Source organism: Typopeltis vanoorti, chromosome 8 (genome assembly GCF_054136105.1).
Source record: "Typopeltis vanoorti isolate ZY-2024b chromosome 8, IOZ_Tvanoo_1.0, whole genome shotgun sequence".
Lineage (NCBI taxonomy): Eukaryota > Metazoa > Arthropoda > Arachnida > Uropygi > Thelyphonidae > Typopeltis > Typopeltis vanoorti.
Window position 1 is genome coordinate 148,039,841 of NC_143556.1, and position 26,035 is coordinate 148,065,875.

General features: G+C 38.4%; 1 protein-coding gene across 2 annotated transcripts in view; it reads left to right on the forward strand.

Moving 5' to 3' along the window:
* Positions 1-26,035, forward strand: part of LOC150104416 (solute carrier family 2, facilitated glucose transporter member 1-like) — a 454,614-nt gene that overhangs the window by 329,420 nt on the left and 99,159 nt on the right. The gene's annotated exons all lie outside the window — the stretch shown is intronic.

Genomic DNA, 26,035 nt, shown 5'->3' on the forward strand with positions numbered 1-26,035 from the left:
GGGCAGCCTTGGGTTCACCACTTTCCCCACCCTTGGCCAACTTCTTTATGGAGACTTTTGAAGAGAAAGCCTTAAACTCAGCCCCACAAAAACCTACCATATGGCTTCGCTACGTTGATGATGTGTTCGCTATTTGGCCTCATGGCCCGGATTCACTCCTCTCCTTCCTAACACACTTAAACAACCAACACCCTAGAATCACGTTCACCCTGGAAAAAGAGAAAAACAATAACCTCCCCTTCCTAGACACACTAGTCACCCGCCAACCTGATAGAACCTTGGTTTTCTCAGTTTATAGAAAACCCACCCATACAGACAGATACATTCACCAACAATCCCATCACCACCCCTCACAACAATATGGAGTTATTAAGACACTATTCAACAGGGCAAAAATAATCTGTTCAAATGATCAAGCCCTAACCACCGAACTAAATCGCATCCGTGACACTTTCTCAGCCAATGGCAAACCCCCCCCCCCCAAAAAAAAAAGAATCAAAAAAATACTTAAACCAGTTATCCACAACCCACCTTCCCCCCCTTTCACAAAAAAGATTATTCTAAATCCATCACCATTCCCTACATCCGAGGCACCTCAGAAAAAATCAACAAAATCTTAAAAAAACATGACTTGACCACTTGTTACAGACCATATAGAAAATTGGCATCCCTTATCCACTCCACTAAAGACCAACCACTCCCCCCTAGACCTACCTGGTGTATACCAGGTCCCTTGCAGCTGTAAATTGTCCTACTTTGGCCAAACAGGCAGGACAGCAAATATCAGAATCTCAGAACACAAAGATTACACCCGATTTCACCAGTACAGCCACTCTGGGCTTGCAGACCATGCTCTGGATACTCGCCACAGAATAAGATGGAAGAAATCCACAGTAATACACCGCAGCAAGTTCAAATATGAAAGCCTATTCATGGAATCAGCCTCAGCCCTTAGAAACATGCAAACCTCAACAAATTTGGATGCATGAGACTGCCCCAAATTTGGGAAACATTTATCGGAAGAACTTCAGCCCAAAGGCCAAGAACTACCAATATAGCCCGCCAGGGGGCACCATTAAGACTTTAGGAAAACGGTAACTTCCTAGCTTCTGTTCTCATTTGCTGTTATGTAGTACTTACGTGCACTTGTCTTTGTATTAAGTTCCCAAGAAGATGGCAATGTGACGTTTGCCGAAATATCGGAAAGTATATATTAAAGTTTATTTAATTTATATTTCTAGTCTACGCTGTCAATTCCTTAATTATTAGTTATCACCTCATGGCAATAGTGACTCGCTTCCCATGGCAAACCACGTGTCCTCCATACTAGCCAATACATCTGCAGACACAAGTAAAAGCAGGTCGTTTTATTGTATCTGAATAAGGTACAAACATCTGCAGTCTGTGTAATATATTTCTCAACAAATAGTGCAATTAGAGACTGCTGTGATAAAAATGGCACTAACTAATGAATCGCATGTCCCTTCTCCCAAAAACTATGCTATTTAGCTGCAAGCAAAACCATATGCTGCACTGGCAAACACTAAAAACTAGATGTGTGGGAGTATGTTCCCCCCCCCCCCCAGCTGAAATGCAGAGCAACAATAAAAATCAACAGAAAGTGTTAAAATTCGTAAATGTGTTAAAGCTAGGAAATATATAGTGAATATTGTTATGGCACTTTCAGATATCGAATTTGGTTGAAGAGAATTAGCATTTCAATTCAAAAATTGTCTGCTGACTTTTATCTTTGACTTACGCGACCTTTTGTTAATACTGCACCAATCATATGCACATATCTTTACTGACATGGCTGTCTGTTCATTAGTCATTCGTGAAGGATTGTTCATTAAGTATCCCAAGTCTTGTAAAGTACTGCTAATTTTTGCTTGAAATAATGGGAAAGCAGATGGTGTTATTTGGGTAGGATGCACACAAGGAAACTGCTCTCTAGGCAGGAAATAGCAATTGCAATATATGCAGGGATTTTACGAAAAAAACTGAAAACTTTATTTTCCGAAAATCAATGTAAAGGAAATTTGGTTTTATATCTAATAAGTAAAACATATTAATTGACAATAAATACTTCCAATCCATATTTTAATGATTACGATTTAATAAAATCCAAATACACTTTAGAAAACGGATACGTTCTTTACGAAATGAAAAGATATATCAAATGATGGTGAAGGAGTCACACCATGTCTGGATGCCTGACTAATAATGCAACAAATGAACTGGACAAAACTTGTACATCGGTTTATCACGGAGATATATTGATGGCTTGGAAACAGGATGTTTGTTTCTAATTTTCTTATTACTTATTATTATGAAACAGTTGGTAGAGTTTAATTAATTACTGCATTTTTATTTGGTATAGCTGTACTTAATAAAATTGCATTATATTAAGTTGAAATATGTGTCAGCGAAGATGTATGAAATGTATTTTTTTATTTAATTATTTTTTAAGATGAGCCCTGGGTTGCATGCCAGAAAAAAAGTCATTGGTGTTCCGCGTTTGGCAGGCATGTTAAGGGTTGTCCAACCCTGCTCTAGACTAACCATATATAAAGAATATAATAAATATTATTTCAACGGCTTCGATAACGAGCCAAATGGTATAAATGTGTAACAGATTAGAAAAAAACTAATGATGAATCAGGCATTTTAGGGCAAAAACGAAATCATGTTTGTTAATTTTTATACACTGCATAAACACATCAAAAGGGTTAAGCAAAAACCCTAATATAATAGAGAAACACAGAGATATTAATATTACCAGAGGCCTAAAATCCGATGAAATCCCTTTAGTTATAAGCAAAATTAGAAGAAGAAATAAAATAAAATAAAATAAAAAATACATTTCTGCAAATGTGTACCGACTGTGCTCACTTGATCGTGGGGTCTGGGTGCATTGCACCCATCGTATCCCCGAGATGGCCGGCCCTGAATTCATCATCATCATCATCAAATTCCTGCCATGTACCCTCAAGGGGTGTACAGGATATGATAGTACTACATAAAAAAAAATTACATCATTATTAATTTCCTATCTACAATTTTCTTCCAAATCAGTCTGTTACTTGTCAACACTCCAATATTATCAGATCTTATATTTCTGTCGTCTAAAGCACTTTGTACCGTATCAATCCACCTATATCTTGGTCTTCCTCTCGGTCGTTTTCCTGCCAACCTGGCTGAGAACACTTGTTTTGTTAATCTTTCCTCGCCCATTCTGTTTAAGTGACCATACCACCTGAGATTAGCTCTGCTAACGCATTCCTGGATGCTGATAATATCAAGTTCTTTCCTAATATCCTCGTTTTTAATATGATACTGCCATTGATGCCATCTGTTCACGCCTATAATCTTTCTCAGGACTCTCATATCTGAAGTCTCTAGTCTTTGGTCAAGTGTTTTACTTCTGACCCAGCTCTCAGATCCATAAGTTAAAACTGGTTTGAACACTGTCTTGTATACAGCTAATTTAGTGTTCCGACTAATTTCTCTCTTATTCCATATGAATTTATTCAATTGACTTCCCATTCCTGATTCTGTTGTCTATTTCTATATTTAATTTACCATCTTCAGTAAAAATCGTGCCTAAATAGCTGAAATGTTTTACTTGTTCCACAGGTTCTCCATTCACAACACAGTTGACATTTTCAATGATTCTGCCTATTTTCATTGTCTTTGTCTTTTTATTGCTGACCTTCATACCATATCTATTACAAGAGCTATTCAATTTAGTCAGAGAATCTTGCAGACTTTTAGCGGATTTATTTAGAAGTATAACATCATCTGCATAAAGCAAAGAGCTGACATTAACATCTCCAATTTTGATATCATGTTTAATACCACTTTCCTTCATAATGTGATCCATATAGATAATGAATAACAGAGGGATAATGTACATCCTCGTCTCACACCAGATTTAACATTAAACCATCTTCCTGTACTTCCTTCAATTCTAACTGCTGACTTACAACTCAAATAAAGACTAAGTATTGCTTGATATAATGTCCCATTGACACCATATAACTGCAGCATATTGAATAGCTTCTCTCTTGGCACCTTGTCATATGCCTTTTCCAGATCGACAAAACTTAAATACAGATCTTTGTTATATTCCCATGCTTTCTCGACTATTTGTCGTAAAGTGAAGATCTGATCCTGACAGCCTCTATTTGGCCTGAATCCAGCTTGTTCTTCACCAAGCTTTTCTTCCACAATTCTTCTCAACCGTTTCTCAAGTATGCTTGCATAGATCTTGCCAGGAACACTCAGTAGGGAAATACCTCTGTAATTCTCACATGCAGTTTTATTTCCCTTTTTATATATGGGAACTATGGGAGCTCTACTCCACCAATCATCGGGAATTCGTCCCTCTGTCCAGGCTTTCTGAACTATGCAGTGCAGCCACTGTAAGACTTATACCACCATACTTCAGCATTTCTGGTCGAATATCATCTACTCCTGCTGCCTTTCCACATTTCAAGCCTTTGATGGCTTTTTCTACTTCAAGTATGGATATGTATTCCTGACTGCATGCCTGGTCAGTGTTTTTTACCACTGTGCTGTCATCACTGCTTGTTTCATTTAGCAGTTTTTCAAAGTAATTACTCCATACTTCAAGGATATCTTTTTCTCCCGTTTTCATGTCACCTTTATCATCTCTAATTCCTTTTATAGCACTCTTTCCTCCATTCTTAAGCTTCTTCAACAACCTCCAGAATATTTTGCCACCTTCTTGATATTTATTTTCTATATTCTTGCCAAAGTCCTCCCATGACTTTTGTTTAGCTAGTTTTACACAGTGTTTAGCATTCTTGCATTTGTCTCTATATTCTCTAAGAGCACAAGCTGACTTATTTGACAGTAACTTTTGGTATGCTTTCTTCTTTTCCTTCACTGCTTCTTTAACCTCCTGTGTCCACCAGGGAGTTCTGATTTTTTTATCCTTACAAACAACCTCACCACATGCCTCTCTGGCAGAATCAATCAATGTTTTCTTCAGAGTTTGCCACTGAATCTCCAAGGTTTGATTCCTGTTCTCAAACTCTTTCATTTTCCCTTCAATAATCTTTGTGTATTTTAGTCTACAGCTCACATCTGAGAGCTGCTCAACTTTTATTTGCTTTAAATCTTTCTTACATGTTATTCTTTTCAATATGAAATTCAATTTTATCCTGCTCAAGACTAAATAGCGATCACTTCCGATTTCAAATCCTCTGTACACTCTGGTGTCCTGCACCAGGGAGAAAACATCACTATCAACAATAACATAGTCAATGAGACTTTTCTTATTCCTTGCCTCTTCTCTCCATGTGAATTTGTGCACATTTTTATGTTGGAACATGGTGTTAGTAATAACCAGTCCATGTCCTGAGCAGAAATCCAACAGATATTTGCCATTATTATTAGCTTTGCTCTTTTCTCCAATTTTTCCCAAAATATTTTTGTATGTCTCACAATCATTTCCTACTCTGCTATTTAGATCCCCAACAAGGACCAACTTTTCATTTTTCATTGTGTCAGTTGCTTTTTCTAAAGCCTCAAAAAATTCCTCCACTTCTACCTGAGTAGAACCTTGTGTGGGACCATAGGCACAAATAAGTCTCATTGTCCAGTTCCCCATTCTCATATTTGCCCACATTACTCTACTTGAGACTGACTGCCATTCAAGAAGATTAGCCTCGTATTTTGTGTTGAATACTATGGCTACTCCTTCTTTTCCTTGATTGTCATTGCCTGAATATAACATTTTGTATTTATTGCTCAGAAAGATCTCACCAGTTTTGGTCTTTTTTGTTTCAGTCACCCCTATTATGTCGATCTGGTACTTATCTAATTCCTCAGCTAGTTCCATTTCTTTGCCATTCAGGCTTCTTACGTTGATAGTACCGATCTTTAACTCTGCTGATGTTGAGTTGGGGTTTATTTTCATATTTGTTCCAGTAGCTGACTTTTCGCTGTTCGCCCTGGTTCCCTGGCGAAAACAACGGGGGCCTTGTTTAACCGGGCGACGCCCCAGCCGGCATGAAATTTTGTCATGTTGTACCATCATTCTATATTTTGGTTTAACCAATAAGAATACAATTTGGTCGGCTAAATCCCAAATTGCCAGCCCATCCTCGTCCGTTCAGTATCCAAGTAGATACCCAACAGGGTGCACCATGAGAAGGTGAGGATTGGACATTAGGTCAGAAGCCCTGGTCGGTTCTCCGCATTCCTTTAAAGGCTATGTGGAAGTCTCCTCTCAGTTATACAGCTTTGACCCTTAAGCACCCCGCCCTGAATTCAAGTGTGCATATTTCTTCATTTCACCCTCCATATTCCCTTGCCTTTAGCAACATCCAAAATTTAAGTAGGAGGCTAATGATAACTTATTTGGAAGTGATCACTTTCCATTATATCCACTTTTCTACTGGGACAGCTCTGTGCTACATCACTGATATGACAATGGGAAAATTAAGCAAGCTGACTGTTCCACTTTCTCCTCTACAGCATATTTTGATTCTGCCACAATCAGCTCATCTCCTATCAGTAATGCAGCGAAGCTTGTAACAGAGCATATTATAGCAGTAGCCACAACTACTTAAATAAATTTTTGGTTTGCACTTTTTTCAAAGCCAAGGTAATATGATAATTGCACAACAGCCAAAGAAGCCCAGAAAAATGCTTGAGATATTTTCTGCAGGTACCCCACAACAACAAACCTAATTCCTTTCAAACATGCCCAGGCTATATACATTTGTCCCCAGAACCAGAAAAACTTCTGGAATCAATTTACTTTATACATATCAAGCTCCACCAACAGCAAAGAAGTATGGGAAAAAAATCCAGAAAATGAAAGGCAAATATACCAACCATTGGCTCTTGTTTCTTGAACACAATGGTTGCACAATTGCTGATTCAAAAACATTGGCAACATCATCTTCTTATCTCCCTCCCCAAGTTTTTTTGACCAAAAACGGAAAAAATCAAAGTTGCTTTGCTTAAATGTCATCCAAAAATGCCAGATAATATTCATCATGAAATGACGAAACATTTCTCAACATCATTCACATTATCCATGGATCAACTGTTGCACCTTTACAACAGAATTTTCTGTGAGAACATATTTGCCATGTCTGGCAAAGGATGATTATAATTGGCATTCCTAATTCAGGTAAGGGTCCAAAGAACTACCATCCAGTTGTTCTGACCAGCTACTTGAGCAAGATTCTGGAAAAAATGGTTAACTTTCACATTTTATGGTTTCCTGAGAGAAACAGCCCTTCTTCCCGAACACAGTCTGGCTTCCAAAAATATTGTTTTACTATTGATGATTTTGTTAGATGGGAGGTATCCATTAGAGATGCCTTCATAAAATGTGAGCATCTAGTATCGGTTTTCTTCAATGTGGAAAAAGTGTGGCATATGACACAGTGTCATATGCCTCACTTTTTATGCTTCAGTGTGGCATATAACAGTGCTTGGAAATTTGGAATACTGAAAAACTTGCATAATTTTTGTCTTAGAGGGAATCTCCCTCCTTAATCAAAAAATTCTTATCTAACCAAATTTTTACGTCTGAGTGAGAACTGCCCTCTCCCATCTTTATAACTAATAGGAGGGAGTCCCACAAGTTTCTGTGTTAAGTGTTGCAATTTTTTGCAATCAAGTTCAGCTCGATAACAGAACAACTTTCTCCAACAGCAAGTAATACCCTATATGTGAATGACTTTACTATCTTCTGTCATTCATGTAATATGAGGGTCATAGAAAGATAGTTACAGCAAGGCACCACCAAACCCACTTCCACCATGAAAATCTCTGAAAATGGACACTTGCAAGTGGGTTAACATTTTCATAGCAGAAGACTGTGTGTGTGTGTGTGTGTGTGTGTGTGTGTGTGTGTGTGTGTGTGTGTGTGTGTGTGTGTGTGTGTGTGTGTGTGTGTGTGTGTGTGCGCGTGTGTGTGTGCGTGCGCACGCACTTTTCCTCAGACATGTTTTCATCCTGACCCAAGTACAACTACGACAATCAATAATCCCAGCTGCACTGGAAGTCACCTTCTTGAGACTGATATTTGAGACAGCAGATTCAGTTTCCTCCTTCACATACATCAGTTATGAGAAAAAGTGCTGTAATGTAATGAACATTCTATGCACCCTATCTTCCTCCTGTTAGGGTGCTGACAGATGTTGTTTGCTTCATTTGTACAGGGCATTGATAAGATAAAAACTTGACTACAGGTTCCAAGTCTATGCTTCTGCCAGGAAGAGCACACTGCTATGGCTATTTACTATCAGGCCATCAAAATTGCAACTGGATCATATTACACAACACCTATTTCTAGTCTGTATGTTGAGGTAAATGAACCTTTGTCACTTCGATCCCAATAACTGTCTCTTGTATATGTAACTAAAATAAAATTCCTGCCAGAGCACTCCACATATCCAGCTATCTTTCAGTCACAATTGGAGAATCTCTGCAACTCTCAACAGACTGCCATAAAACACTTTGGTCTGTGGATTTTGTGCTCTACTACAAACTCTAGAAATAGTGGTAGACAACAAAGCTCAGGCACCACCAAACCCACTTCCACCATGAAAATTGTACATGCCAGCATGTATATATTATTGCATTCAGCAGACTGCTGAAATTTTCCACCTTTACAGTCATCTACCAGCAGCTCTTTGAAGCTAGAACTGAATACTCTGTTTTGTGCCTGTTTACACAGATGGGTCAGAATCGGAGGATCTAGTAGAATCTTCTTTTGTCTTTCCAGACAAAGCTACACAAATCCTGCTAGGGTGTAACAACCTTACAGCAGAGCTGTATGCTATAGAGCTTGCACTAAAATGCATCAGATTTTATTGCTTACAAAGATGCATGATATATTCAGACTCGCAAAGAAGTTTACATTTCTGTTGCATTCCAAGCTATGTTGGGATTAAGGGAAATGAGGCTGCAGAGATTGCAGTGAGTTCAGCACATTTCTTAAACATACACCATCTGCTTGTACGATAAACAGATTATCAGTAGATTATCAAACAAAAACTTTTATACCAGTGGCAGCTATTTTAGAAAACAGAGAAACTGAAAATAAGCTCTACTAAATTAAGTCTGAAATTAAATTATGGCAATCCAGCCTTTGCAGTGCTCAAACAGAGGAAGTTGTTCTTACTCAGCTCTACATTAGTCATTATCATCTTGCACACTCCTTCCTACTGAGGGGTGATGACATGTTTGTGTGTGATTTTACAACTGTGGACTCGACTCATATTTTAATTGACTACCTTCATTTCGTCATTACTCGTAGTCATTATTTTAGCCACTTTTATAACCTGTCTAAACCCTACACGCTTAGATTTTATCTGGCTTATCAACTGCAATCCTGGTTTTTATTAGTGTATATTATTATCAATATGGTTTTAAAAAAAGCCTTGGTTTTATGGGCATTTCATGAATTTTAATACTTTTTACATCTGTTTTATACGCATCTATTGTGTTTGTTTTTCTACACCAATTTCATGCTGTCTTACTTATTTACTAAACAGTATACTTTAAGAAATGCTTCATTTATGATATTTGTTATTATTTCAACTTTTATAAGTTTTTCAGACCTATATAAGCCACTTATTTATTACATGTGTTTTTGCACATCATGACTATAATGTCCTTGTTCCATTAAATCCAAAAACAAAGAAACTTGATTTATCCTCCTGACTCTGAGTTAGCAGAAAGCAGTCTGACACTACTTTCTTCAAGCACCCCTTGACCACCTCCCATGCACTTCCAACATTTCTCTTTCCTCTGAATTCTTTTGCCATGGCATTGCTGTAAGTTGTCTCCTTAGCTTGTCACTATCAGCTGCTTAGTGATTCCACATATACCCCTTCTTAACAGAAGAAGATGTAACAATCCTGTATATCTGGTAACTCTCTTGTCAAAACTACATGATCATTTCCCCATAAAAGCTGTATAAATTCCATTTCCTTCTTTCTCTATGACCAATCTGTCTTCTCCCAATTTCTGTACTCACTGTGCTAATTTTCCAATGCATGACAGGCAGTGGCGGCTTATCCATTAAGGGCTGCATTGAATGCAGTTCCAGCCCTTATGAACGAGCAGCCACTGATAGCAGGTATATTCTCCCTTAATACCCCCTGGATTATAGCAGCAGCCAATTATATAAAGGGTGATCAAAATTAAAGTATCCCTGTTTAAGGCCTTGTTAGTGCCATCCAGTGATCCAAATGCTACAAAACAGGAATGCATTTGTCATGCAGAAGCAATATCTGAGGGTAAAAAAAGTAGTTCACCACCAGGAGCAATTAAAAACACCAATGCATTGAATATGCACATCACACAACTCAGCAGGTGCCAAGAGTGTTTAACACAGGGACTCTGGATTTTTCCCTTCATTCTGGTTGTTAATACTGGCCTGGTTGATTGAATGGTTAGCATATCCATTCTCCAGCCAAAAGGCTGCAGGTTCGAATCCCGTTGTTGCATGAATGTTTGTGATTGTCTTTGAAAATAATGATGGTGTATGTGTGTAGAGGCTTAAGTGCTGTGAGGACATCATGTTGGAGGCTTAATGGATTTTTTACAACACTCAAAAAGAATTAAAATAGAATTTAATACTTCCTATATTTTGTCCTAGTCACTAGGACATCTACGGGGATTACAAAAACAATTAATGTAACACATACACAAATAACAAACAATACTAAGCCCAACCACGTGGGTGACACTAAAGTCCTATCTAGGTAGAGCGCCCTCTAAGGGCAGTAGTAGGTGGCCTGGAATGTAAGGTGGGAACTCTGGTGATGAGTGTTTCCCAAATCTTCGGAAGCTTAATGCAACCGTATTTATTGAGATTTGGTTGGTTTTTGAGGGCTGCTGCTTCTAAGAAAAGTCTCTCTTTCTTGAATTTGCTGTGGTGGAGCATGGTGATTTTCTTCCATGATACCCTGTGGGTGGTGTCCAAAACATGGTCAGCCAAGCCTGAATGGCCATAGTTATGTTTGAAGATGTAAGACTTGTGTTCCTCTAGACGGATGGATGCTGATCTGCCTGTCTGTCCAAAGTATGCCAGCTTACAGGAACAGGGTACTTTGTAAACTCCAGGCAGAGAGAGAGAGAGAGGAGGGAGCTGATCTTTCGTAGAACAGATAAGGGTAGCAAGTTTGCGGTGGGGCTTATATGCTGTGTGTAGGTTGTACTGTTTTAGTATCTTGGCTATTTTTTCGGATGTGCCACGGATGTAGGGTATGGTGATGGCATTTTTAAAACCTTGTTGACGAGAAGGACGGGGAATGGGGGAGGAGTTGATTATTTTTTTGATACTGTGATCGCTGTAGCCATTGGAGAGGAAAGTGCTGTGTATGTGGTTAAGCTCAGTAGTGAGGGCAGTTCCACTGAAACAAAGATTGTGGGCTCTCTTGGTAAGAGTTTTAATAATGTCATATTGTTGAGAGGGGTGGTGGTGAGAGAGTTTGTGAATGTATCTGCCTGTGTGTGTGTGGGTTTTCTGTATACGGTGAAGGTAAGTGTATCATTAGGCAGGTGTGTGACTAAGGTGTCTAGGAAGGGTAAACAATTGTTCTTTTCCTTTTCCATAGTGAACTGGATTCTTGGATGTAGACTGTTGAGATGACTGAGGAAGGAGTCTAACGTGTCTGGGCCATGAGGCCAAATAGAGAACACATCATCTACATATCTTAGCCAGATAGAAGGTTTGAGTGGGGCTGAGTCTATGGCTCGTTTTTCGAAATCTTCCATATAGAAATTGGCAAGGGGGGTGAGAGGGGGAACCCATGGCAGTTCTCTCTATCTGCTTGTAGATTTTGTTGTTCCAAGAGAAATACCCAGAGTTAATGGCAAAGGAAAAGAGATCTAAGATGTCAGAGGGAAAAACGTTTTCTAAGAGAGATAAGGTGTCAATTAAGGGAATATTGGTAAACAAAGAGGAGATATCAAAGCTTACCAATATGTCTGTCTTATTCAAGGTTAAATTTTCTGTGAGAACTTTAAAGTGGGTCGAGTTTTTTATATAGGAAGGGGACCTTCTGGTGAGGGGGATCAGAGAGTTGGCCAGCTGTTTAGATAGTCTGTAGCAAGATGCATTGGTGGCATCTACTATAGGCCTGAGTGGGGAATTGGGTTTGTGGACTTTTGGTAAACCGTATATTCGGGGGGGGGGGGACGGGAGCGGAAAGGTTTAAGTTTTTTCGTGATGTCAGGAGGCCAGGAAGATACTTTTTTGAGTAAGATTTTTAGTTTCTTAACTTGTGTTTTTGTGGGGTCGTGTTCTAGCGGGATGTAGGTAGCGCGATCGCAGAGGATAATGTTCATTTTACGATTGTATTCACTACCTAGTCTGTCATTAATCCCTTCATGGTGATTGTAAAGCTATTAACGGATTAACTGTAACAGGGTAACCTTTGCATCCAACAGACTTCAAGTATACTCTTCAAGAAGTAAAACTGAAGGAGGAAAAATGTTATATATACTTATCAAAATGGAAAGATGTTATTATTATTATTATTATTATTACGGGTATCTCCATGGAGTCAGTAGACTCATTGCAGGAGACCCAAACTATCAAAACAATATCTATCATATCTCTTCTTAAATTCATTTACAGACAAAGAACTCACAACTGAGTCAGGCAAAGCATTTCACTCATTCACCACCCTCCAGGTGAAAAACCTCATTCTCACACCCTTGTTAACCACTTTTCCTTAATTTCCATGGATGACCTCTTGTTCTTCCATCACTATCACACAGCTGAAACATTTGCCCTGCATCAATCTTATAAAAACCTTTTAGTAATTTAAATGTTTCTATCATATCCCCTCTTTTCTGCTTATCAACGAGCATCTGCAATCCACAAGCTCTCAATCTATCAATTTATTTCCTTATTTCCAATTTAGTTCCTTATAAAATATAAGGAATGTACGGAGGCCTAAAGTAAGTGACTGGAAAAAAGTTCTGTGTTTAGTCTCAATTAAATATTATTTTTTACATAATCTTTTCCATATTATGTAACACTTGAGACACACATCCACATAAAATATACAAGGAAACAAATAAAAAAAAAAATTATTATTACATGAGCACCTCCATGGACTCTGAAGACTTGTTGCAGGAGACCCAATCTATCATACTTTTCCTTGAACCGATTAACAGACACAGCACTCACAACTGACTCTGGCAATCCATTTCACTCATTCATAACACTCCAAGCAAGGAATCTAGTCATAGCACCCCTACTAACAACACCTTTATTCAACTACCAGGAATGACCACTTGTTCTGGTCCCCTCTAGCCAAGTGCTGAAACATTTCCCCTACATCTATAAAACCCTTTAAGCACCTTAAATGTTTCTGTCATATCCTCTCTTTTTCTCCTATCAACCAACTTCTGCAATTCACATACCTTCAGTCTATCCTCATAGGGAACATTTCACAGGCCACTCACAATCTTGGTCACTCACCTCTAAATCCTCTACATAGCTTCCTCATCCCCAAGAAACCCAGGGAACCAGACTTGAGTGCAGTAATCCAGATGTAGGCATATCAAGGTCTTATGAAGAGGAAGAACAGCTTCCTTCTCTACTTCTCTTCCTTGTATAGAATTTCAATAGCCAAGTAATCTTGGCTATTGAAGAACAGATTAACAAGTAACAGATTAATGAAGAAGAAGCACACTAATGGCAGCCTTGGACATGTCCTCTAAAAATCTACTCTCTGTCTACCACCATCCTTAAATTTCTAACAACTTGGAATCTGTTTATTCCAAATTGCATAACTGTATATTTCTTGACATTAAACTGATATTCATTAACTTTTGCCCATGCTGACAGCCTATTTAAACAATCCTACAAGCTATCCATATTGCCTTGATTAACTATTATGCTACCTAATTTCTCATCATCAGCAAACTGAATATTTCCTTTCAGATTATTTCCTATATCATTTATACAGTCAAACTTGGCTATAACTAGCACCAGAAGACTGACAAAATTTCTTACTTCAGCACTGATATAGTGAGTAATGTTATAACCATTACTCACTATATCAGTGCTAAATTAAATTTACCTCCTTTTTTTTTTTTAGTCTCAATAACCTGATAAAAAGTAGATTTAAAAAAAAAAGTGTTAGAGAGAAAAAATATATGTATTTACATACTAGATATTAGGATGAAGTGAACTGTATAAGAGTGATGGACTGCATTTGAGTGGTTTTGGTGTGAGTCACTTGGAAAAACTGCTGCTGGAAGGTAGAGAAGTGAGTGCAGAGAATGAATCTGATGAAGTGGAAGCAATGTGTAAGAGCAGGAGAGTAAGACAGGAGAAATTGAAGAGGTGGTTATGAATGAAGGAGAGAGTGATATGAGTATAGACAATGAGAGAACAGATGTGCAAGACGGACAGGGAACACAGCTTGAGAAAGGTGGATGCTCCAAGGGGATGACCTGGGATCAAGAGAAAACAGTTAGATTTGAAGAGGGTTCTAAGATGAATAAGGAGAACGGGAAATGGCTTGAGTTGAGCATGGAGAAATCACATCGAATGAGTGGTATCAGTGGAACTAGCTATAGATCCAGGAATGAGCTGCTGTGTTTATATACAAATGCTAGAAGTGTAAGAAATAGGGCAAATGAATTGGTTCCATTAATTGTGTCTGTTCACCAAAAAATTGTTGGAATAAGTGAGATATGGTTGGATGAGGACAACATCCTGACAGGAATAGGGATGGAAGGGTATGATGTGTTTCATGAAAATAAAAAGGGTAAAAAGGGAGGGGGAATGCTATTGATGATAGAGAAAGAGTTATGTCCATACAAAGTAGAGAATGAAGAGGGAAATAGTGCTAGTGGTTTTGAGGCAGTATGGTGTGAGATATAGGTGAATAGAATGAAATACTTGGTTGGATGTTGTTATAGACCTGGTAATGTCGATGGTAGTGACTACGAAATGTATAATCAAATTAGCCAAGCCAATAAGAAAAGGGTGATCATTATGGGCTAATTGAATTATGACAATATAGACTGGGAAGATGAGATAGCAAGTGGAAGTAAAGAAAATGAATTTCTTGAGTTTTTGAAGGACAACTACCTCAGAGAGTATGTAACAGAAGGCACACAAGGATTGAGGGTCTTGGATTTGATCATCTCATCAGGTTTTAAAATTTGAGAAACAAAGATGGGATATATATTGTCAGAGGTGGAGGAAATAATAGATCTTGGGGTGATAGTGCATAATTATCTGAAATTTAAGGAACACATTGCCAAAATTGTGAGGACAACATAAAGACTTCTGCGAATGATGCAGAGGACACTGACTTGTAGAAGTAGGGAGATTCTTGTTCCATTGTATAAGGTTTTGACTAGGCCACACATAGACTACTATGCACAGATATGTTCATCTGATTTTCAAAAGGACGAAGAGATGCTGGAAAGGGTTCAGAGGCGATTAACTAAGGTAGTTTCTGACCTCTGGAACATCAAATGTGAGGGAAGGTTGAGAAGATGCAATTTATAGTCTAGTGGATAGGAGGAAGAGGCGAGATATGATAGAGACCTACAAGTTAGTAATGGGTTGTTACAGGATTAATGTTGGAGAGGTTCTACAGAAAACCGTGGGAGATCAGGAGTGATCCCTGGAAGCTGTATAAGGATGATGTGAGCAGGGGAGTGAGAAGTAGGTTTATTCATGCAGAGTTATGAATGTTAAAGATACCAAGCAATTTTATAAACTTGGTTTTAATCCTTTTTCCCAAGTAAGCAAACAGACAAGTAAGTCAAGTTTGCACCTGAATATAGTTGGTCTGAGGCAACTCATTGTAAAGGTGGAGTAAGATCTGATCACTTTTCTTAGTATTTCCCCTAATGCAAAGCACATCCCCTTGCAGAGATATATGATGCTATGCATTAAAGGCAAGGGCCACTACCCAGACCAGTTTCAACCATTATTGAGGTCTTGTCAGTGGGAGCCAGACCCAAAAGACCAGCAAGGGGATGTGCTTTGCATTAGGGGAAATACTAAGGAAAGTGATCAGAGCTTACTCCACCTTTACCATGAGTTGCCTCAGACCTGAACTATGTTCAGGCACAAACTTGACTTACTTGTCTGTTGTTTTATTTTTGACGGTATATATATCTGAACACAAAATTATAAGTAAATAATAATTTGACTTATTGCTGATATTTCGCTGGTGTTATAACCTGCATCTTCAGAGCACAAAAACACAGTTTGTCAAAATATACAAGACTACAACAGCATGGTGTAATCAACGGACTAGTTTGACAAAATTGTAACAGCAACACAAAGACTCAAGTCCTAATTAGGCACCCTCTATCTGAAAAAAGAAATTGCAGTTACTACACAAAGACTAAAGTTCTAAAAAACAGAGAGAAAAAAAGGAGAGAAAAAGCTGGTACTAGTTATGTCTTAAAATGACTGTCTCCCAGAACTTAGGCAAATTTATACAGCCATATTTGTTGAGATTTGGAGTATGTTTCAAAGCTTCTGTTGCTTCTAAGAACAATCTCTCTGACTTGTAAGAGTTTATGTGCAGTACTTTTGTTTTCTTCCAGTTGATTCTGTGTGCAGGGGTATCCAAAGCATGGTCTGCTAGGCCTGACTTGCCATAGTGATAGTGCCGGATGTATCTTTTATGTTCTCTAATGCGGATGTTCACAGTTCTTCCTGTTTGACCATAGTAAGCTTGATCACACGAGCAGGGTACTTCGTAGACTCCTGGGTGTGATAAAGGAGGGATGCTGTCCTTGGGTGAATGGATGAGAGTTGCTAATTTGACACACGGTCTGAATACTGCATAGTTCATATTTATTAAGAATTCTAGATATTCTAGGAATATCAGCAACAAGTCAATAAATTATTATTTACTTATAATTTTGTATTCAGATATATACCGTCAAAAATAAAACGACATGTACGACGAACACATAAGCCTTTCTACACGTTTGACTTACTTGTCTGTTGCTTACTTGGGAAAAAGGATTAAAACCAAGTTTATAAAATTGCTTGGTATCTTTAATATATAGAATACCCAAGGTAAAAAACTTTCTATATCTTACTGTCATCCTGAGATTTTTATTTAATAAAGTCAAGCACCTTGTGGCAACTGGTTTAGGTAAAATTTATAAGCTCTGCATTACCAGACCCAAAAATGCAATCTTGGCATTTTTGGGTCTGGCTCTCACTGATGAGACCTCAATAAAGGTTGAAACCAGTTGGAAGCTTGGGTGATGATGGCAATGCTGTAGCCTATGAAGTTTTAACTGAGGCTCAGCTGTTTCTGTCACCCAGGGCCCTCAGTGAGTGTGTGTGGGGGAGGGGATGAATAGCAATGCTGTAGCCTGTGAAGTTAACTGAGGCATGACTGTTGCTGTTACCCCCCTCAGATGAGCAAATGAGCAACTCTGCTCGGTGGTGGGGGAGCCTGCCACGGTGTAGAGCCAACGGGTTCTCAGAGTTCTTCTCAGGTGCAGGGTGAGTCTGTTACTGAGGGGAACAATGCTGAGTTTCTGAATTTTTGATCCTGCGGGTTGCTCACTATTGGGTGATCCGGGGGCGCTCATGAGTTTTTGGAGAGGTTATCCCGCACTTAAACAGGGAAATCGGTCTGGGTAGTGGCTCTTGCCTTTAATGCATAGCATCATACATCTACACAAGGGGATGTGCTTTGCATTAGGGGAAATACTAAGGAAAGTGATCAGACTTACTCCACCTTTACCACGAGTTTGCCTCAGACCTGAACTATGCTCAGGTGCAAACTTGACTTACTTGTCTGTTTGCTTACTTAGGAAAAAGGATTAAAACCAAGTTTATAAAATTGCTTGGTATCTTTAACATATAGTATACCCAAGGTAAAAAACTTTCTACAGAGTTGCGAATGATTAGAATGCCTTGCTTGAGAGTATGGTGTCTTCAGAGAATCTGAATGTGTTTAAGGGGTTCTGTGATGAACTGCATGTATGATAAAAGGACCTTCTAGATGAGTCTTTGACTCCATGGGTGGTCATGGGAGAGGAAGGGGCAGACCATCAGTGAGATGGATAGATGGATGGCATGTGTGTGTGTGTGTGGACTGACTGATCTTCAGAGAGTTGAAGCCTCCAGAAAAGTATGCAACAGGACTGTATGGCAAGTACTGGTGTGATATCAGAGTGACCATACAGCATCTATGGATGTTCAATGAAAAGATGATGATATTTGTCCATTATTTTAAAACTTAAAACAATACACCTAATAATTTTTAGCTAATTTTTCCAATTGTACCTTCAGGATTGGGACCATCTATTAACAATCCAGCACTTACCATTGAAGCAGTGCTTCACTGCATTTATATGCTTGCACTTTCTAAAATTTTTTGTTTCGGTTTTGTTGTTTTTCAGTGCCAATACTGTTGAAGAGGACAAAGAAAACTTTACACACTTCACCATTTTTTGCACGCACCATATTCTAACCCACAAATAATGTTATTGTTTTCGTGAATTGAGAGACAATTTCTTTTAGTAGACGTTTCCAATGAAATGGTTTGTTTTTAATTGATTTTGCAGCTGTAGCAGTGTTTCTGTAAAGTGAAGGAGGAGGGCTGGAGAGGTAGGTAGAGTGGGGATAGTTCTCAAGGGGAAGATTAGATTATAAACCCATCTGTAATCTGATACCTTGATGGACCCGTGTTTCACTCAATTTTCTCCATGAGTGCAGGTCACAAAGATGCCTCCTACGATCTCGATCTTGAGCCTCTCTCCTCCATGTTATACCCATAGATTTCACTAGTGGATCTTCCCATCTTGTAGGTGGTCTTCCTGGTTTTCTCTTTATTCTTGGTTGCCAGTTGAGTATTCTATATGTCCATCTGTTATTGTTGAGTCTGGCTATGCGACCTGCTCATCTCATCTTGCTTTCATATACTGCAGTTACCACATCTTTTATGCCTGATCTCTTTCTTAGTTCCATGTTTCTAACATGTTCCATTCTGCTGATGTTACAAATCCTGCGTTCTATTGCACGCTGAGTTATTCTGAGAGTCTCTTCTTCTTTTTTTGTTGTGTTCCATGTTTCTGATCCATATGTTGAGTGATAGTAGAATATCACTATTAAATAGTTTTGCCTTTGGAGAGATGTCAAGATTTATATCAGTAAGTGTTTATTTAGTCTGTTGAATGATAGCCATGCAGCTTACTTTCTTTTTGTTCTTCAGATAAATCATTATTCATTTGTATTGTTTGTCTTAAGTACTTGCATGAGTCAACTTGTTCTATAGGGATGTTATCAATACATAGGTGACTGTCACTTGTGTAGATGTTTTTGATCCATTTCGTTTTTTTCTAGATTCATTTATAAGCCTATCTTACTGCTCACCCATTTCTTCCAGGTCTTTTGGGTTGTGGGATATCAGTACTAGATCATCGGCAAACATAAGAATGAATTTGTAGCTTTTCACCATCTATACTTATTCCTCTGCTTAGGTCTATTTTTTTCAGAATGTATTCTAAAGTGCTGGTAAAATAGATTTGGGAGATCACATCACCTTGCCGGACTCCTCTCTTTATATTTATAGGTTGATCAAATAGGGTTATTTGTGTGGTCTGATTTTTGTTAATTTCTTTTATCATGTGGATATAAGTAGGGTCCACATTTATTTCCAGTAAGCCACTGATGACTGCATAGTGATAACCTTTGGCCAGGATGAGCCAGCTAATGCCAAGAATTCCACCTGTACATGTATATAAACAAACACATACTTAATGAATCCTGTATTTCATCTCAGTCACTGAGACATCATCAGGGATACAATATTAAAATTGCAACAACACACAAAATTACACAAAACAATAAGAGCAAAAAATTATAATGAAATCCTAAAGTCCTGTGAGGGACACCCTCTGTGGGTGCTGATGGGTAGCCTTAGCTGTTACATAGGAGGCCTAACAATTAAAATTTCCCTAATCATGGGAGGTTTGATAAAACCATCTTTGTTAAGATTATTATTATTATTACCCAAGACCCCATGGAGTCAAAGACTCATCTGGGAGGTCCTTTTATCATACACACAGTGCATTATACCATGCTTTAAACACACTCAAATTCTCTGCAGACACCACACTCTAAGGCAAGGCATTCCAATCATTCACAACTCTGCATGAAAAAACCTGCTTATCACTTCCCTACTCACACCCTCTTTATACAGTTTCCAGGGATGACCTCTGGTTCTCTACTGATCTCCCACTATTTTCTGTAGAACCTCTCCAACATTGATCGTATAACAACCCCTTACTAACTTGTAGGCCTCTATCATATCTCTCCTCTTCTTCCTGTCAACCAGACTCTGCAAATTGCATCTTCTCAATCTTATCTCATATTCAAAATTCCAGAAGTTAGAAACTACGTTAGTCAATTGCCTCTGGAACCCTTTCCAACATCTCTTTGTCCTTCTGAAAATGAGGTGACTAAATATCGGCACAATAGTCTATGTGTGGTCTAATCAAAGCCTTATACAATGGAACAAGAATCTCCCTACGTCTACAAGTCAGTGTCCTCCGTAACATTCCCAGAAGCCTTTGTGTTGTCTTCACAATTCTGGCTATGTGTCCCCTAAATATCAGATCCCTATCCACTATCACCCCCAGATCTCTTATTTCTTCCACATCCGACTATATATCCTCACCAAGCATAAATTCTGCATCCCATCTTTGTTTTCCAAATTTTAAACCTTACATTTTGCAACACTGAACTCACATCCCCATTCCCATGCCCAATCACTCAATTTATTCAAGTCTTCTTGTAAGGTCACAACATCATCTTCTCTACTCTTCATGGTTCGTCCCAACTTTGTATCATCTACAAACAACTGAATATCTCCATCCAAATCTTCACCAATATCATTAATATACAAGTTAAACAGTAATGGTCCTAAAACAGAACACTGAGGCACACAACTAATGACTTTCCTTTTCCTCGATATCGCTTCCCCATACACAACTTGTTGATACCTATCAGATAGCCAGTCTCAAATCCACTGCACCAATCTAATATCCAACCCCATCCACTCCAGTTTGACTATCAACTTATTATGCGGTAATCTATCAAAAGCCTTTGCGAAATCTAAGTGTATTACTGTGTATCCTTCTCCTCTGTCCAAGGAAGCAGTCACATTATTGTAATAAATAAGTAGATTACTAAAACAAGACCTCCCGTTAGGAAATCAATACTGTCCATCAAAGATAATACCATTGTTGTCAATCCAATTCTGGATCCTAGTTCTCACAAGCTTCTTCAACAATTAACTACAATACCTGAGACACAGATAGGCCTATCTTTGCCTCAGGTGTTTGATGCTTGAGTTCTATCACCTCCTTTATGAAGTAGCACAATCTTGTCCTCCTTTCACTCCTTAGGAACTCGACCCAGTGTAAGACTTGTATTAAAAAAATATGTCAAGGCCGGCGTCAACTCCCTGGCACATTCCTTCAGAATACATGGTGATATATTATCAAGTCCCACAGTCTTATTAACATCTAGTTTGCTGAACTCCGCATACACCGCTTGCTCACTTACTGTCAGTCTCTCCTTACCATCATCAACTGCTCTCAATCTCTCCATGAAGTCACATTCACAAGATTGAAAGACCTTTATGAACTGCTAATTAAGTATATCCACCACATCTTCCACAACAGCTATCTGTATACCATTTTCTCCAATCAGTGTCATCCTTAAATAATCATTGTTTCTTTTCTAAATCACTTAAGGAATTGAACAACTTAGATCCGAATATAAATGAAAGTACGCTTTAATAAATATTTCCAGAATCAGCCTCAGCCCTAAGAAACTCTCCAAACCTCAACAAATTTGGTTGTATGCGACTGCCCCAAATTTGGGAGGCATACATCAGCAGACCTTCAGCCCAACAGCCAAGAATACCTACTTAGCCCGCTAGAGGGCACTATCAGGACTTCTAGGAGAACAATAGCATCATCTCTTCATTCTCAGTTACTGTGTTGTAGTGCCTGCATGCACGTGCCTTTTTGTAAGTTCCTTTTGAAAATGGCAACATGATGTTGCCGAAATATCGGAAATATTTATTAAAGTGTACTTTAATTTATATTCGGATCTACGTTGTTCAATTCCTTAAGTGATTTAGAAATTCATAACCAACATATAAGCCTGTCTACGAGAATTCTTTCTTTTGCTGGCTAAATATCGAAAGAACTCCTTAGGATTCATTTTGGCTTCATTAGCTAACTGCTTTTCATACCTTCACTTTTGCTACCCTTACAAATCAAGGCACCCACCTTGCCTGCTCTTTGTAGTCCTCATGGAATTGGTTATTTCCACTTTTCTTATGCTGCCTCCATAATGCCCTTTTTCTCTGTATCGCATGCTTAATCTCTTTATTCATCCACTTCACACCTACCTTATTTAAACTTCTCACCCTTGGAATATATTTAGATATTGCATCTACTAGATACTTCTTGAAAATCTCACAAGCTGCTTTGATCTTTTTTCCAGTTAACTCCTCATTCCATGCTACACCGGCAAACTGTCTCCTGAGCTCTTCATAATCACCCCATCACACCCCCCCTTGCAGTTCCACATATACCCTTTTCTCACAGTGCTGGCAACCACTCAGATAATCACCTCACGGTCACTCTCAGCAATTGGTGGGTGATTTGACACCCCATTTATAATTACATCCACTGATGAGATGACCAAATCGAAGACCCTCAATCCTCGCTTGCCTTCTGTAACATACTGTCTGAGGTAGTTATCCCTGAAAAACTCAAGAAACTCATTTTCTTTACTTCCAGTTGCTATCTCATCATTCCAATCTATATTGCTGTATTTAAAATCGCCCATAATGATCACTCTTTTCTTATTTGCTTGGCTAATTTGATCATACATTTCGTTATCACTACCATCCACATTACCTAGTCTATAACAACATCCAACCAATTATTTCATTCCATTCACCTCTATCTCACACCATATTGCCTCAAAACCACTGGCACTATTTCCATCTTGCATATCTACTTTGTAAGGACATAATTCTTTCTCTATCATCCATAGAACTTCCGTCTCCCATTTTACCCTTTTTATTTTCACGAAACACATCATACGCTTCCATCTCTGTTCCTTTCAGGATGTCATCCTTATTTAACCATGTCTCACTTATTCCAACAATTTTTAGGTGAACAGACTCAATTAGTGCAGCTATTTCATCTGCCTTGTTTCTTACACTTCTAGTATTTGTATACAAACACAACATCTCATTCCTGGATCTATAGCTAGTTCCACTGATACCACTCATTCAATGTGATCTCTCCATGCTGAACTGGGGCTATTTCCCTGTCTGCTTATTCATTTTAGAACACTCTTCAATTCCAACTGTTTGCTCTTGATCCCAGGTCATCCCATTCCTTTCCTGTCTAAACATGCTTTCACATCCATTTGAGCATCCACCTTTCTTACGCTGTGTACCCCTGTCCACCTTGAGCCTCTCCGTTTCCCTGTTCCTCTTGCACACCCATTCTTTTATTTTCCATACTCATGCCACTCACTTCCTCTTTCATAACTATCTGTTCAATCTCTTCTCTCTTACTCTCCTGCTCTTCCAGATCACTTCCCACTTGATCTGATTCATTCTCTCTACTCACTTTTCTACCTTCCAGCAGCAGTCTCTCTAAGCGACTCACACCATAACCACTCAAATGCAGTCCATCTATTATATATTCACTGTGTCCTTAAAACTCATTCCACACATTAACAAACTGTACTCATTTCTTTTCACACATTTCTGCTAACACATCATTCATAATCCTTGCTCATCACCTTATCTCACCACTGTCATACCTAGGCAACACGCTTAATACCCTTCCTGTCATACTATTCTCTTTTATCCGTCTAATTAGCCTCCTGATATCCATTCTGACATGCTCTTTGTCCTTTGTCAAGTCATTTGTACCTATTAAAACCATCAACTCCCTCCTTTGCTTGCTCCCTCCTCATATCCAATGCCTCAATCACTGTATTCATTTTATCACATGGAAAGCATGCCTTGTGCGTCCTCTCATCCAGCACACCTTTAATAATGGATTGCATGTTTTTTTGTTTTTTGCTTTTTAAATGTTCTGCTGATTCTAAAAAAAAAGTTTTTCAAATTTGCATTTGTTGTGATGAAGCGTAGCATTCTTCCATTTGATTCTTTGCAAAGTATCCAAGGCATGATGAGATAGACCTGACTGACCATACTTATGGCAGCAAATGTATTTCTTATATTCTTCTGGGTAGATGTTTGCAGATGCCCAATTGTTATTATAATATAAGTTGCAAGAACAAGAAACTTAGTAGTGCAGAGATTGGAGGCTCTGTTAACAAGGGTTTTGGTAACACCACATTACTATTGAGTAATGAGAGGGCGGATGATGGTGATGATGATGATGAAAGTTTGTGTGTATCTACTTGTGGTGGTGGGTTTTCTATAAACTGAGAAAGACAGGGTGGAAACATGTTTAGAGTATATAGAAAAGGCAGGCTGTTATTGTTTTCTTTTGCTATAGAATTGGATTCTGGGGTGTTGTCTGTTGAGATATAGGAGGAAGGGGGGGGGAGCAATTGATGTGTCTGAACCATGCAGTTAAATAGAGAACACTTCATCACTGTGTCTCATGTATAGAAAGTTTGAGAATGGCATTATCAAAAGTATGCTTTTAAAATGTTCCATATAATTATTGGTTAGAGTAGGACAGAGGAGAGAGCCCATAGTTGTGCCCTCAGTCTGTTTATAATGGTATCTTTCCATGTGAAGTAGCCAAAATGAATGGTGAAATTAAAAAGATCTGTGAGATCAGGGAAAAGCATTTTAAGTTAGCCAAACAGTTAGCTAAATCCTTAACCCAACCTACAGATCATTCTTCATCTTATATTAAATATTCTACTCATTCAAATCTTTAATCCAGAATTTAGTTTTAGATAATAATGATATGATGGTAAGCGTTGATGTTTCCTCTCTTTTTACTGATATTCCTCTTTCTGACACTTCTAGAAAATCTTTTCTCTCCTGATATTATTGATCTTTTTTAATTAAATATATCTATCTGTGCGAAAAACTTGTTCACTCAAATACATTCAAACGTTTCCACATTTCTTCTCCTCCCTGAAATAGTGTTATCATAAAAAACATTGATAAGGAATCTCTCCCCCCCCCATCCCCCAATTAACAAATTAACTGCTTCCGCTCAACTTATAGACCACACTAATGATATTAGTGTTCCCTATATCTGTGACACCTGAGAAATACTAACCAACACTTACAGATATAATCTTCACACTGCTTTCTTCCTTGCATTCATTCCTTTCTTCATTATATGAAGTTTCTGTTCTTATTTGCTCTCCTAAGGATCAACTGTTCCTTGCTGTACCAAGTATTTATTGTTGGAAGTTTTTTCACTTGGTTATACTATAAATTAAAGGTACCAAGAAATTGTATACTTGGTTTAGTCCTTTATGCAAACAAAGTTTGTGCCTGAAGCATTTTCAGGACTGGGCAACTCGTATATAGAGGCTAATAACTTCACATCATTTGCCTTAGTATCCCATAATGCAATGCACATATCCTTACAAGTATGTATAATGCTATGCATTATGGAAAAACACTACCCAGAACGGTTTCAGCCTTTATTGAAGTCTTACTGAGGTCTCAGTCTTTACTGAGGACAATAAAGGTTGAAACTGGTCTAGATAGTGACCTTTCCCATAATGCATAGCATTATTGCCCCATTCCTGTCTAATTGGCTGAATGGTTAGGGTATCCGCTATGCAACCAAAAGGCTGCAGGTTCGAATCCTGCCGTCGGCATGGATGTTTGTGATCGAACATCTGTCTTGAGAAATGGAAGACATATATCCACTGCTATAGTACGTCTGATGTGGATCACCATGCCTTACATACTTTGTAGAGAATCAAATTGAGCAAATGCAGCAAATACAAACTTGACTTTTTTTT